The sequence below is a fragment of the Malaclemys terrapin genome, chromosome 8 (assembly GCF_027887155.1).
Source record: "Malaclemys terrapin pileata isolate rMalTer1 chromosome 8, rMalTer1.hap1, whole genome shotgun sequence".
Classification (NCBI taxonomy): domain Eukaryota; kingdom Metazoa; phylum Chordata; order Testudines; family Emydidae; genus Malaclemys; species Malaclemys terrapin.
The window spans coordinates 51,541,031-51,554,129 of NC_071512.1; the positions used below are offsets into that span (position 1 = coordinate 51,541,031).

General features: G+C 47.3%; 1 protein-coding gene across 1 annotated transcript in view; it reads left to right on the forward strand.

Annotated features, from left to right (window-relative positions):
• The window catches only part of PAPPA2 (pappalysin 2), a 170,396-nt gene that overhangs the window by 92,467 nt on the left and 64,830 nt on the right, over window positions 1-13,099 (forward strand). The gene's annotated exons all lie outside the window — the stretch shown is intronic.

The window sequence follows — 13,099 nt, forward strand, 5'->3', positions numbered from 1 at the left end:
GTGTAAAGAGAGACGGAAATTGCTCTTGGAGGCTTGCATAAGTGGATGTTTTATTTTTTAAAATATCAAAAATCTTTTTAAAAGGGTCAAAATGAAACATTTCATTTCATGCAAACAACATTTTTATCCTCTTTTTCAATTCATAAAAACTTAATTTTCAGTTTGATCAGAAACAATTTTTTTAAGTATTAGCTAACTAAACCAGGGGTCCGCAACGTTCGGCACGCGGCTCGCCAGGGTAAGCACCCTGGCGGACCGGGCCAGTTTTATTTACCTGCTGACGTGGCAGGTTCGGCCGATCGCAGCCCCCACTTGCCGCGGTTCGCCGTCCCGGGCCAATGGGGGCGGCGAGAAGCCATGGCCAGCACAACGCTCGCCCGCGCCGCTTCTCGCCGCTCCCATTGGCCCGGGACGGCGAACCACAGCCAGTGGGGGCCGCGATCAACCGAACCTGCTGCGTCAGCAGGTAAATAAAACTGGCCCGGCCCGCCAGGGTGCTTACCCTGGCGAGCCACGTGCTGAACGTTGCCGACCCCTGAACTAAACAATTGTGACTCACGTAAACGTAGACATTTTTTCAGTTTGTGTCATAGTTTGTCTATTATAGGTATTGATGTGATGCTTGGCATGACCATGTATTATAAATGGGATGGATGGATAGATAGATAACCTCACAGTGACAAAGGCACGGATAACTGTAGTGAGGTTCTCATCTGTAAAGAAAAAAGGTCATAACCTTCTAGCCAAGTGTGGGTAACAAATCAGTGGTGTTAGCTGATGCTGCTCGTTAGCCAATCAGAAGCAGCTGAGAATCCAGCAGCACCCCCCACACACACACACGCCCCCAATCTGCCAGTTCTTGTCAGTGGCTTCTATAACCCACAAGCGCTATTCTAATGCTGTCCAGGTTGAGTCTCACGAGCTAGCTGTCATCAGTATCTCAGGGTCTTGGCCAATGAATCTCAACTATAGCATCTGGCAGGGAGAGGCCCTGTGTATACACAGCCCGTTTGTGTGTGCCTCAGAAGTGACAGACTTGCTGTCGCTGTCAAAGAGGGAATCAGGAATCCGTTCCCACCAATCCTGCTCTAGTGTTGAAATCTGGTGGCCCAACTGGGAGTCAGGACTCTTGGATTTAGTCCCCAGCTCCGCCACTGCCCTGCTGAGCTGTTTGGTAAGTCATGTCACTTCTCACTTCCATATTCCTCTATCTGTGTAGTAGGGATAATGACACTTACCTGCCCCACAGGGACTTTGAGACTTAATTAGTTATTGTCTGTAAGGTGCCTTGAGAGTCCTTGATAGACTGTGATATCTTGAATGGGGAACATACTATAATTATTAGAAAAGGAGACACAAAAATGCTCCCTGCTCAACTCTCCCTGGACATACTCAAACGTGTGGGGCAAAGAGAATGAAATTGTATTAAAGTAACAGAACAGGAACAAGCACCTTCCTCAAAGAAGCTGCTTTGGTTTGAGGGAAAAGAGAACATCAGAGAAGACCTGTCCCAACCATCATACCACGTTGCATCATGCTCCACCAAGGGGAGAAATCTCCACCACTGCTTTAGAAGCATTAGATCCCAGAGGAAAATTCTTTTTCCTTCCGCAAAAGACAATGGAGATTTCCAATAGAAACTGCACTGAAGGAACTTCTCACACATATACAATCACCTCTCCTCATCTATCCATCAATCTGTTTTTGCCAGATTGCTTTGGGGTAGGAATCTCTTATTTGATTGGCAGCGTGGCCCTGATCCAAAGCCCACTGAAGTCAATTCCAAGACTCCCTATGACTTCAGTAGCCTTGAGCTTCCATTGTCCATCACCCTGTACATTGACAGCAGTATAGAAATCACTTCTAATAATACTTTTCACTTGTTAAAATTGTGGTTTAATTTTAAAGGCTGTTTTGATAGCAGCCAACGAGACTGCAGCCTGGGCAGATGTTACAGCAGATTTATGGATGATTTATGGTGCCTTAGAAGGTTCTGTTTGGTTTTGTTAAGCCCACCAGTATTTTCTGGGCTCTTTGAAATATTCACAATAAAATCCAAATTGTCATGTTTTCAGAAATTTGAGGTTTTCATATTTTGCTTTGCTTGCAAAATTGGTCCAATTTCCTGAAAAACCGGCACAGTTTCACAGTTATTGGAGCCCTCTTTGAGCAGTTTCAGATATTTCCAGATTTGAAATTTTGTTTGGTTGATGAGTTTTGCCCTCAAGATCCAGGGGACGGTTCAAAGCATCACATGGTTGTTTGCCAAAATGGCCATTTGCCAAAATGTCACAACAAATCATTTGTTTGGGCTGCAAAAGAGGCTGGGATACAAACACCAGTATTTTTCGAGATGTTGCATGGAGGAAAAAAATAATATTGGCTACTTGATTTTTCTTGCACGACCCTCATTCAAAATATCTAAGTGTCATGGGACTGCAAGAGTGGGCTGACGGGATAAGCTGTATCCATCTGTTATAATCAACAAGAGAAAGAAAGATCTATTTCACGCTGAGGTCAGAGCTGTGCTGTCTATGGCATGTCCCCACAGATACTGCTGAGGAGTATAGATTCCATGGGTCATTATGGACAGACACTTGTTCCTGAGAATCATGCCAAACCATGGTATGCTATAGATTCTAGCCTCTAAGCTGGCTGTAACACATAGACCATCTTTTGTGTGTTTGTAGAGCACCTAGCATAATGGGATCCTAAGGGCTGCCACAGTACATGATGTTCTTTTTATGAGTACTTGTCTCCTGAAAAGGAAATCCGTGATCAATGATACCATTCTGGAGACAACCAAGCCAAGCCCCCTCCCTTGATATAACTCCTCTGAGGTTTATGCCAGCAGAGCTTTTGACCCAGCCATTTTTAAGCACTATTGTAGCTGGCATAGTTCTGATCCCACAGCCTACGCTTGTCACCCCATCCCCAAGACTGACAAGGCCCTGTTCAGTATCAGAACTGGCAAGCAGCATATTAAATGGTCTCCACAGCATCATTGCAGCGCAGCATGCTGACACTGCATCGCTGGCTCATGAGCTTACGAAGTTGCGTCACAACATAGATGTGCAGCAGACGTCATGGTGCTGTGGCACAGAAATCAATATTGCAGGTTTCCTAGTTTTGTCACCCCAATATTCCTCTTCCAGCTTGATGTCTTTACCTGCCTTTCTATAGTAGATTGTAACATCTTTGTGGCATGGACCTGGTCTTATAAAGTGTCAGAGAAATAAGAACAGGACAAACTCCTAGTGACTGTAAGTGTCTCAGGGAAGGGACCACTTTTTTGTTCTATGTTTGTACAGTGTTTAGCACAGTGGGGTCCTGGTCCAGTACTAGAGCCCCACGGTGCTACGCCAATGCAAATAATCAATAGTAATAAAAGTGGCATCCTTAGGGTGGCTTGCAGAAAATAAGCAAATTCCCTTGTCACATTCCTTGTCATTGAGAGACTGGAGATAAGAAAATGTCCCAAGAGAAAAGACCCACCCCCCACACCTGAGAAGGTTACATTGAATAAGAGCTCAGATTATTCAATGGGAGGTAAACACAGGGATGGGGAAGGGTTGTGCCCTTGGGTATTGGGGGCACAGTTATGGAGCAGTACAACCGCATGGAGAGAGAGGAGAGGGAGGTCTACAATTGGTACCAGATGCACTCGGAAGCTAATGACCTGACAAGCGCTGTGCTCATAAAACAAATTCTTTCAAAAGGAAGCAAATGGAAATATAAGCTAGTGAAAGAATTTGCAGCGGCTGCCCTGAAACCATTTCTCACTTCATAAACAGGTCTGTGCAGGAAAAACAGCCTTTTTTTTTTTGTGTGGTCCTTTCTCTTGCCATTTTCCCCTCCTCCATCCACCTCCAAACCTGAATGGGCTGTTCCGCGCGGGTTTCCATGGCAACTTTGGCTAATGGGATGTGGCTGGAGTCGGCAATGAGTTCTGTTCGTTCTATGCATAAGTCTGCAGCATTTTTTGGTGTCTTCGCTCAATGAGTATTTGTCCGTGGTGGCTGAGTGGGTTCCTTCCACACAGATGGCTCCTGCAGCTGTAACACCTGGTGCTAGCAACCTGTGAGTTCTCACAAGCTGAACTGGCTTGGGATTTGGATGGGAGACCTTCGGGGCCAGGGGATGACCCCAGCTGTTACAGGAAGCTGTGTGGCTGATTCACTAGGTAGTGCTCTTCCCTCTGAGCAGCTTTACGGGTGCTGTGCCTCTTGGAGGTACTTCCTTTTGGGGGAGCCATAAAACCAAGGTCTTGAGCACTTGCAATAACTTTACAGGGTAATCAAACTTAAAGAGCCCAGAAGAACCCCCTTTAGCCTTAGGTTCAAAGTTACAGCAAACAGAGGTAAACACCCTAGTAAAAGGTACATTTACAAGTTGAGAAAACAAAGATAAAACTAACAGCCTTGCCTGGCTGTTTATTTACAAGTTTGAAATATGAGAGACTTGTTCAGAAAGATTTGGAGAGCGTGGATTGATGTCTGGTCCCTCTCAGTCCCAAGAGCGAACCACCACCAAAACAAAGAGCACAAACAAAAGCCTTCCCCCCGCACCCAAGATTTGAAAGTATCTTGTCCCCTTATTGGTCCTTTGGGTCAGGTGTCAGCCAGGTTACCGGAGCTTCTTAATCCTTTACAGGTAAAAGGATTTTGGAGTCTCCGGCCAGGAGGGATTTTATAGTATGGTACACAGGAGGGCTGTTACCCTTCCCTTTATAGTTATGATACACCCCCCAAATCACAGATAGTGTTGGACAGCCGGTTCCACACTGGCTGTGATTTCTTCCTGGAGCTCTAGGAGAAAACAGAGTTAATAAGACACATGGACCTTTAGACATACTACTGATTATATAAAAACTAACAATATGTTCGACATTCCAAGAACAATTTTTAATTGTTGATTCGGGGAAACTTTCCCGGGAGAGTGCATCAGCCACTTTGTTAGAAGCTCCTGAAATGTGTTGTATTTCAAAATCAAAATCTTGGAGAGCTAAACTCCACCAAAGAAGTTTTTTGTTATTTCCCTTGGCAGTATGAAGCCATGTTAGCGCAGCATGGTCAGTTTGTAGTTGGAAACACCATCCCCAAACGTATGGGCGTAGCTTTTCCAGCGCGTACACCATGGCTTAGCATTCCTTTTCGCTGATTGACCAGTGGCTTTCCCTCTCAGATAGTTTCTTGCTGAGAAACACGACAGGATGGAATTCTTGATCTGGTCCTTCCTGCATTAAAACTGCTCCCACACCCCGCTTGGACGCATCTGTGGTTACTAGGTTTGTGAAACTCTGGGGCCCTTAGCACAGGGTCAGACATGAGTGTCGCCTTAAGCTGGTTAAAGGCCTTTTGACACTCATTAGTCCACTGAACTGCATTTGGCTGTTTCTTTCTGGTTAGGTCTGTCAGTGGGGCGGTGATTTGGCTGTAGTGTGGTACAAATCGCCTATAATATCCGGCCAAGCCTAAGAAGGATTGGACCTGTTTCTTTGACTTTGGAACCGGCCACTTTCGGATAGCATCCACTTTGTCCTGTAGGGGCTTTATAGTTCCTTGACCCACCTAGTGCCCCAGGTAAGTCACTCTGTTTTGGCCTATTTGACACTTTTTAGCCTTAACAGTTAGTCCTGCCTGCTGGATGCGCTCGAAGACTTTTTCCAGGTGCTCCAGATGTTCTGTCCATGAATCAGAAAAAATAGCCACATCATCTAGGTAGGGAACTGCAGATTCTCCCCATCCCGCTAGGAGACCATCTACAAGTCTTTGCAAGGTGGCGGGTGCATTTCGCAGCCCGAAAGGGAGTACATTGAATTCATACACCCCTGCCTGGGTGACGACGGCTGACCTTTCCTTGGCGGGTTCATCTAGTGGTACTTGCCAGTACCCCTTGGTTAAGTCTAAGGTAGAGATGAATTGGGCATGTCCCAGTTTCTCCAATAGCTCATCTGTGCGTGGCATTGGATAGTTGTCAGGACGAGTTACAGCATTTAGCTTACGGTAGTCCACGCAAAGGCGTATTTCCCCATCTGGTTTGGGAACTAGAACCACTGGAGATGCCCATGCACTGTTAGAGGGGTGGATTATACCCATCTGTAGCATGTCCTGGATCTCCCTTTTTATAGCAGTTTGGGCATGAGGTGACTCCCAGTAGGGTGGGGTTCTAATTGGGTGAGCATTACCTGTGTCAATGGAGTGGTATGCTCGTTTGGTCCATCCTGGGGTGGCTGAGAACATGGGCGCAAAGCTAGTGCACAGCTCCTTGATCTGCTGTCGCTGCAGACGTCCAAGGGCCGTGGAGAGGTTCACCTCTTCCACGCCACTGTCACTTTTTCCTTCGTAGTAGACACCTTCAGGCCACTCCACTTCATCTGTTTCCTGGGCTGTAAACTGGAAAACCTTTAATTCTCTGGAATAAAAGGGCTTAAGAGAATTAACATGGTATACCTTAGGCTTTATGTTGGAGGTGGGGGATGCTATGAGATAGTTAACAGCTCCTAGGCGCTCCTGGACCGTGAATGGTCCTTCCCACGACGCTTCCATTTTATGGGCCTGGAGCGCCTTTAAGACCATGACTTGGTCTCCTACTTCGAAGGATCGTTCTTTGGAATGTTTATCATACCAGGCCTTTTGCTCTTTCTGAGCATCTTTTAGGTTTTCTTTAGCAAGGGCTAAAGAGTGTCGGAAGGTGTTTTGTAGATTGCGTACAAAGTCTAGAATGTTAGTTCCTGGAGAAGGAGAAAACCCCTCCCATTGCTGCTTCACCAACTGTAATGGCCCCTTAACCTCGCGGCCATACACAAGTTCAAATGGTGAAAACCCTAAACTGGGATGTGGTACAGCCCTGTAGGCAAAAAGCAACTGCTGTAACACTGGGTCCCAATCATTGGAGTGTTCATTTACGAATTTACATATCATGGCCCCCAAAGTTCCATTAAACCTCTCCACCAGGCCTTGGTTTGATGGTGGTAAGGGGTGGCAACCAAGTGATTCACCCCATGAGCTTCCCACAGGTTTTTCATGGTCCCTGCCAGGAAATTAGTTCCCGAATCTGTAAGGATGTCAGAGGGCCAACCTACCCTGGCAAAAATGTCTGCTAATGCCCGGCACACACTTTTAGCCCTGGTGTTGCTTAGAGCTACTGCTTCCAGCCATTGGGTAGCAAAATCCATGAAAGTCAGTATGTACTGCTTTCCTCTGGATGTCTTCTTTGGGAAAGGACCCAGAATATCCACAGCTACTCGCTGAAATGGGACCTCAATTGTGGGTAGTGGTTGGAGAGGGGCTTTGACCTGGTCTTGGGGCTTTCCCACTTGTTGACACACCTCACAAGACCGGACATAATTAGCAATGTCCTTGCCCATTCCCTCCCAGTGGAAGGACTTCCCCAACCGGTCTTTGGTTCTGTTCACCCCAGAATGGCCACTGGGATGATCATGGGCTAAGCTCAAGAGCTTTACCCGATACTTAGTGGGAACTACCAACTGTCTTTGAGGATGCCAGTCTTCCTGGTGTCCACCAGAAAGAGTCTCCTTGTATAAAAGTCCTTGTTCTACAACAAACCGGGATTGGTTAGAAGAGCTGAGAGGCGGTGGGGTGCTCCGTGCCGCCGCCCAAGCTTTCTGAAGGCTGTAATCTGCTTCCTGCTCGGTCTGGAACTGTTCCCTTGATGCTGGAGACATCAGTTCCTCCTTAGACTGTGGACTTGGGCTTGGTCCCTCTGGAAGCGATGCAGGTGCTGGGGCTGTTTCCGTTGACTGTGAACCGCTGTCCGCTGGTGCACTATGTGGTATTTCAGGCTCTGGCTGAGCTAGCTTCACATGGTTGGCCAAGTCTTCCCCCAGCAGCATGGGAATGGGATAATTGTCATAGACTGCAAAAGTCCACATTCCTGACCAGCCCTTGTACTGGACATGTAACTTGGCTGTAGGCAAGGTTACAGAGTGTGACATGAAGGGTTGAATATTCACCGGAGCCTCCGGGTTGATGAGTTTGGGGTCCACTAGGGATTGGTGGATAGTCGACACTTGTGCCCCAGTGTCCCTCCACGCGATAACCTTTTTTCCGCCCACTCTCAAGGTTTCCCTTCGCTCCAAGGGTATGAGAGAGGCATCTGGGCGTGGGGATCTTTGGTGTGATTGTGGTGTAACGAACTGTAATCAGTTGGGGTTCTTGGGGCAGTGGGCCTTTATATGTCCCAGTTCATTACATTTAAAACATCACCCTGAAACCGGGGCGATGTTGGTTGGTGGAGACTGGTGTGGTGGGGTGAGAAGGCGTCTGGGGTTTCCCTTGGGATGTAGGTGGGGCCTTGGGTTGTCCCCAGTGGTAGGGTTTTGTTTCGGGTTGCCCCTTCTGATGTTCGCTCCAACTGCTACTAATTTTTTTCTTTTCTGCCACCTCCACCCATTTGGCTCCAATCTCCCCCGCCTCGGTTACAGTTTTGGGCTTCCCATCTAGGATGTACCTTTCTATTTCCCCAGGAACACCCTCTAAAAACTGCTCCTTTTGCATTAGGAAGGGCAACTCTTCTGTAGATTTAACATTTGCTCCTGATATCCAGGCCTCCCAATTTTTCCCAATGTGATAGGCATGTCGGGTAAATGACATGTCTGGTTTCCACCTTAGAGCTCTGAACTGCCGATGGGCATGCTCGGGTGTTAGCCCCATTCTGATTCTGGCCTTGTTTTTAAAAAGTTCATAACTGTTCATGTGTTCCTTAGGCATTTCAGCTGCCACCTCTGCTAAGGGTCCACTGAGCTGCGGCCTCAGCTCTACCATGTACTGGTCTGTAGTGATGCTGTACTCAAGGCAGGCCCTTTCAAAATTTTCTAAGAAGGCCTCAGTATCATCTTCTGCCTTGTAGGTGGGGAATTTTCTGGGATGGGAAGTGGTACCTGGAGAGGGGTTACTAGGGTTGGCCGGTATATCCAGCCTAGCCCTTGCTAATTCCAGTTCATGCTTCCTCTCTCTTTCTCTTTGCTCCATAGCTCTCTTGTGGGCCTCCTCTTTGGCTTTCTCTTCTCTTTCAGTAGCTGCTTTCTCGAGTTCATTTATTTTGAGCAGTCTCTTATGATTTTTTTCACTTTCTTCTGCAGCCAGTCTCGCCAGCTCTTGTTTAGTAGCGGTGTCACTGGTACTCATTTTCCTGCTTTGTTGGGCTGGGTCACACCCCCTCTGCAGTTCACTGAAACTGAGATGCACTCAGCTCAGGGCTGCTAGGTAACAGAGACTTTCTAACTAGCTATCCCCGAGAGGTAGAAAGAAAAAAAACAATTCAGCTTGTAAATACCTTTTGCCAGCTGTTTGCTCACTGCTTGAACCCTTCTCTTAACAAAGACCCTTGTTAAAAAAAACTTAACACCTCTGCATTCAGGCAAGGAGAGATAAGATATGCATCTACCTTCAGCTCTGCTTTCTAAGCAGCTAGAAAGAAGAAAAAAAATCTTACTGGCTTTTGGTTTAAAATGATCCCACCACTCTGCCACCATGTCAAGGCGCCTTCCCTACTCTGAACTTTAGGGTATAGATGTGGGGACCTGCATGAAAACTTCTAAGCTTAACTACCAGCTTAGATCTGGTCCGCTGCCACCACTCCCAATGTGCTAATTCCCTTCCCTGGGTAGCCTTGAGAGACTCTTCACCAATTCCCTGGTGAATACAGATTCAAACCCCTTGGATGTTAAAACAAGGAGAAATTAACCATCCCCCCTCCTTTCTCCCACCAACTCCTGGTGGATCAAGATCCAACCCCCTTGGATCTAAAAAACAGGGAAAATCAATCAGGTTCTTAAAAAGAAGGCTTTTAATTAAAGACAAAGGTAAAAATCATCTCTGTAAAATCAGGATGGAAAATAACTTTACAGGGTAATCAAACTTAAAGAGCCCAGAGGACCCCCCTCTAGCCTTAGGTTTAAAGTTACAGCAAACAGAGGTAAACACCCTAGTAAAAGGTACATTTACAAGTTGAGAAAACAAAGATAAAACTAACACGCCTTGCCTGGCTGTTTACTTACAAATTTGAAATATGAGAGACTTGTTCAGAAAGATTTCGAGAGCGTGGATTGATGTCTGGTCCCTCTCAGTCCCAAGAGCGAACAACCACCAAAACAAAGAGCACAAACAAAAGCCTTTCTTCCCCCTCCTACCCCCCCAAGATTTGAAAGTATCTTGTCCCCTTATTGGTCCTTTGGGTCAGGTGTCAGCCAGGTTACCTGAGCTTCTTAACCCTTTACAGGTAAAAGGATTTTGGAGTCTCTGGCCAGGAGGGATTTTATAGTATTGTACACAGGAGGGTTGTTACACTTCCCTTTATAGTTATGACAGTAGCAAGGACACCTTCTGTCGAGAGTAGGTAAAGCCCAAATCCTAGACCCATATGACAGGTTTCAGAGTAGCAGCCGTGTTAGTCTGTATCCGCAAAAAGAACAGGAGTACTTGTGGCACCTTAGAGACTAACAAATTTATTAGAGCATAAGCTTTCGTGGACTACAGCCCACTTCTTCGGATGCATACAGAGCATAATAGACCCATAGTTACTCCATATTCAGTTTTTAGCACATTTCCCTTTTTAACACCGCCACTTGTCAGTTTCCTTGCCGGTCCTGCGGTGCTGAATCAAAGCAGAGATGGTCCTGTGGGGAGAGAAGAGGGACAGGAGAAGTCGCAGAGCAGCGAAGATGGGCTGAGAGGAACGAGGGAGAGTGTCTGAGGCCATGTCTACGCTACAGACACTGTAGTGGTATAGCCATGGCTCCAGAGCTATGCCACTGTAACCCCGTAGTGTGGACACAGACTACAGCTACAGAAGGGGGTTTCCTGTCACTGTAGGAACACCACCTCCCTATGTGATGGTAGCTAGGATGACAATAGCATTCTTCCACCAACCTAACTGTGACTGCACCAGGAGTTAGGTCAGCATAGCTCCGGCACTCAAGGGGTGTTGAGGCCTGAGCTCCGTAGCTATGTTGACCTGAGTTGTAAGTGTAGACCTGGCCTGATTTTCCACACACCGTTCAGTCCAGGATGTATTTAGCTGCAGTGGATATGTGTCCAGTACACAAACCCCTCAGCTCAGTGCTTTGCTGACACAGCCTTTGCAGGAACTGGCTACATGTATATTGGGTTTGTTCAGGTCTCCATAAGGGGTTTTTTGGGGTGGTGCCCGCACACAAGAGTGACCCTAGGGGAGGAAGGCTGCTCGAGTGGTTACAGGATAGCCAGGAACTTGAGAGACCCCGATATATTTGTGTGTCTGAATGTGATTGGATGTTTTAATTAAACATAGTGTCCCCTCAAAGCCCCCTTTAATAATATGACAAGCTATACAAGAGTTGTCACAGTATATACGAAACACAGATCTCCCTCCCCCGATGCAGGTATTGCTCGCTCTGAGATAGGTGTGACAGCGTGTGTGTGACAGAGACTGTGTGTGGCTGTCAGTGCATGAGGCTGTGCGTGAGGGCAGATGAGCACTGTGTCGCTCAGGGGTAGGTGTGAGAGTACGTGGGAGACTGTGTGTGAGCACAGATGAGCACTGTTCTGTTTTAACTTGTGTAACTAAATGATGAGTGATTTCCCCTGGGATTTGCTCGGTAGCCTAGTCCCTGCCCCCATTTCCATCTGACGACCATTAACACATGTCAGAGTTACAGGCTTGCATCAGCTTACACTTTTGTAGAGTAAACCCAAACGTCTGGGAGATCCCTTGTGTGGGGGCTGTGTGCCATCGAGCAACTCACTGCTCTACTTGTGGCCATGGGTTGTCCTGGGATTCTTTCAGGCAGGGTTGGGGCTCCTTAAAATCCATAGGGTCCCCTCAAAGCCCCTTGTTTGTACATCTCCACTCAGCTGTCACAGCTTTTCTGAGTTTCCAGGGGGCTCTGATTTCCTAGGGCCAGCAGGGTCCCCGTAGGGATGCAGAGAGGTGGGAAGCAGATCCCCAAGCAGCATCATTTTATGTCCTGATCCTTTGAGATGCTGAGCACCTGCAGCTCCCATGGAAGTGCAAGATGCTCAGCGCCTCTCAGGATGTGCCCTTATTATTTTCTAATGAAGAGCTGATGGGAAAAAATGGTGTGAATCCTCAAGTAGCATAAATTCAGCACTGAAGTCAGCGGAGCTACACTGATTGACAACAGCTGAGGATCTGGCCCAGCATTTCTTAAGGGACAGTCTTTGGGGGGAAATATTGGAACAATCCCTTTGCCTGCAAAAGGAACCTTCGACCTTTTAAAATTGTCATGTGGGTTGTTGTTGTTTTTTTGCCATTTTTACCTTTTGCACTCAAAGCCTGCTCTTGCTAGACTGTCTCTTATTATGTGTTTGTACAGCTCCATAATGTCCTGGAAATGTGGCTTTGAAAAACATGCCCGCTTGGGCCCTGATCCTGAGATTGGATTCACGTGGGCTGATCTTGGTGCCTGCGCAGTCTCGTTAACTAAAATGCTGTTCCCCAGGGTTTCACGGGTCTGATTCACGCTGCTTCCTAGTGGCTAAAACTGAGATCAGGGCCCCATTGCGCCAGGTGCTGCACATACCCATAGCGAGAGGCAGTCCACGTCTCAAAATGCTTACAACCCAAATAGGTCAGACAGATGAAGGCTGAGAGGGGAAACAGAAGCACAGAGGGGTGAAGTGAGGAGTCCAGGGTCACACACATGGCAGCTCAGTGGAAGAGCTGGGACCAGAACTTAGGTTCCCTGGCTGCCACTGTACTGCTCTCTCCACTAGACAGCACTGCCTCTCACCCAAGCGTAGGACCGGGGCCTTAACTGTTAGTATGTGGGAGTTTGTGTGCTGGGAGCAGGTGGAGATTAAACTAAGGCAGAGCCGGAGGAATGGGGGATATGCTGGGATCCAGTACCCCTGGCAGAAGAACACATCTCTTGTCCCCAGAGCAAACCTTCGTGAGTGCATGCCTAAATAAGAAGCTGTTGGATATGGGGTGGTTTGAGCCCCCTCACTCCATCCTTCCACTGGTGCTGCCACCTCTGCAGATTAATTGAGGACTAGACTGCAGGGAAACTCCCAGTGTTAACCATCTGCCATCCAGCGTCTCCCTTAGGAAACCAAAGGGGCCGGTGTAGAATGAG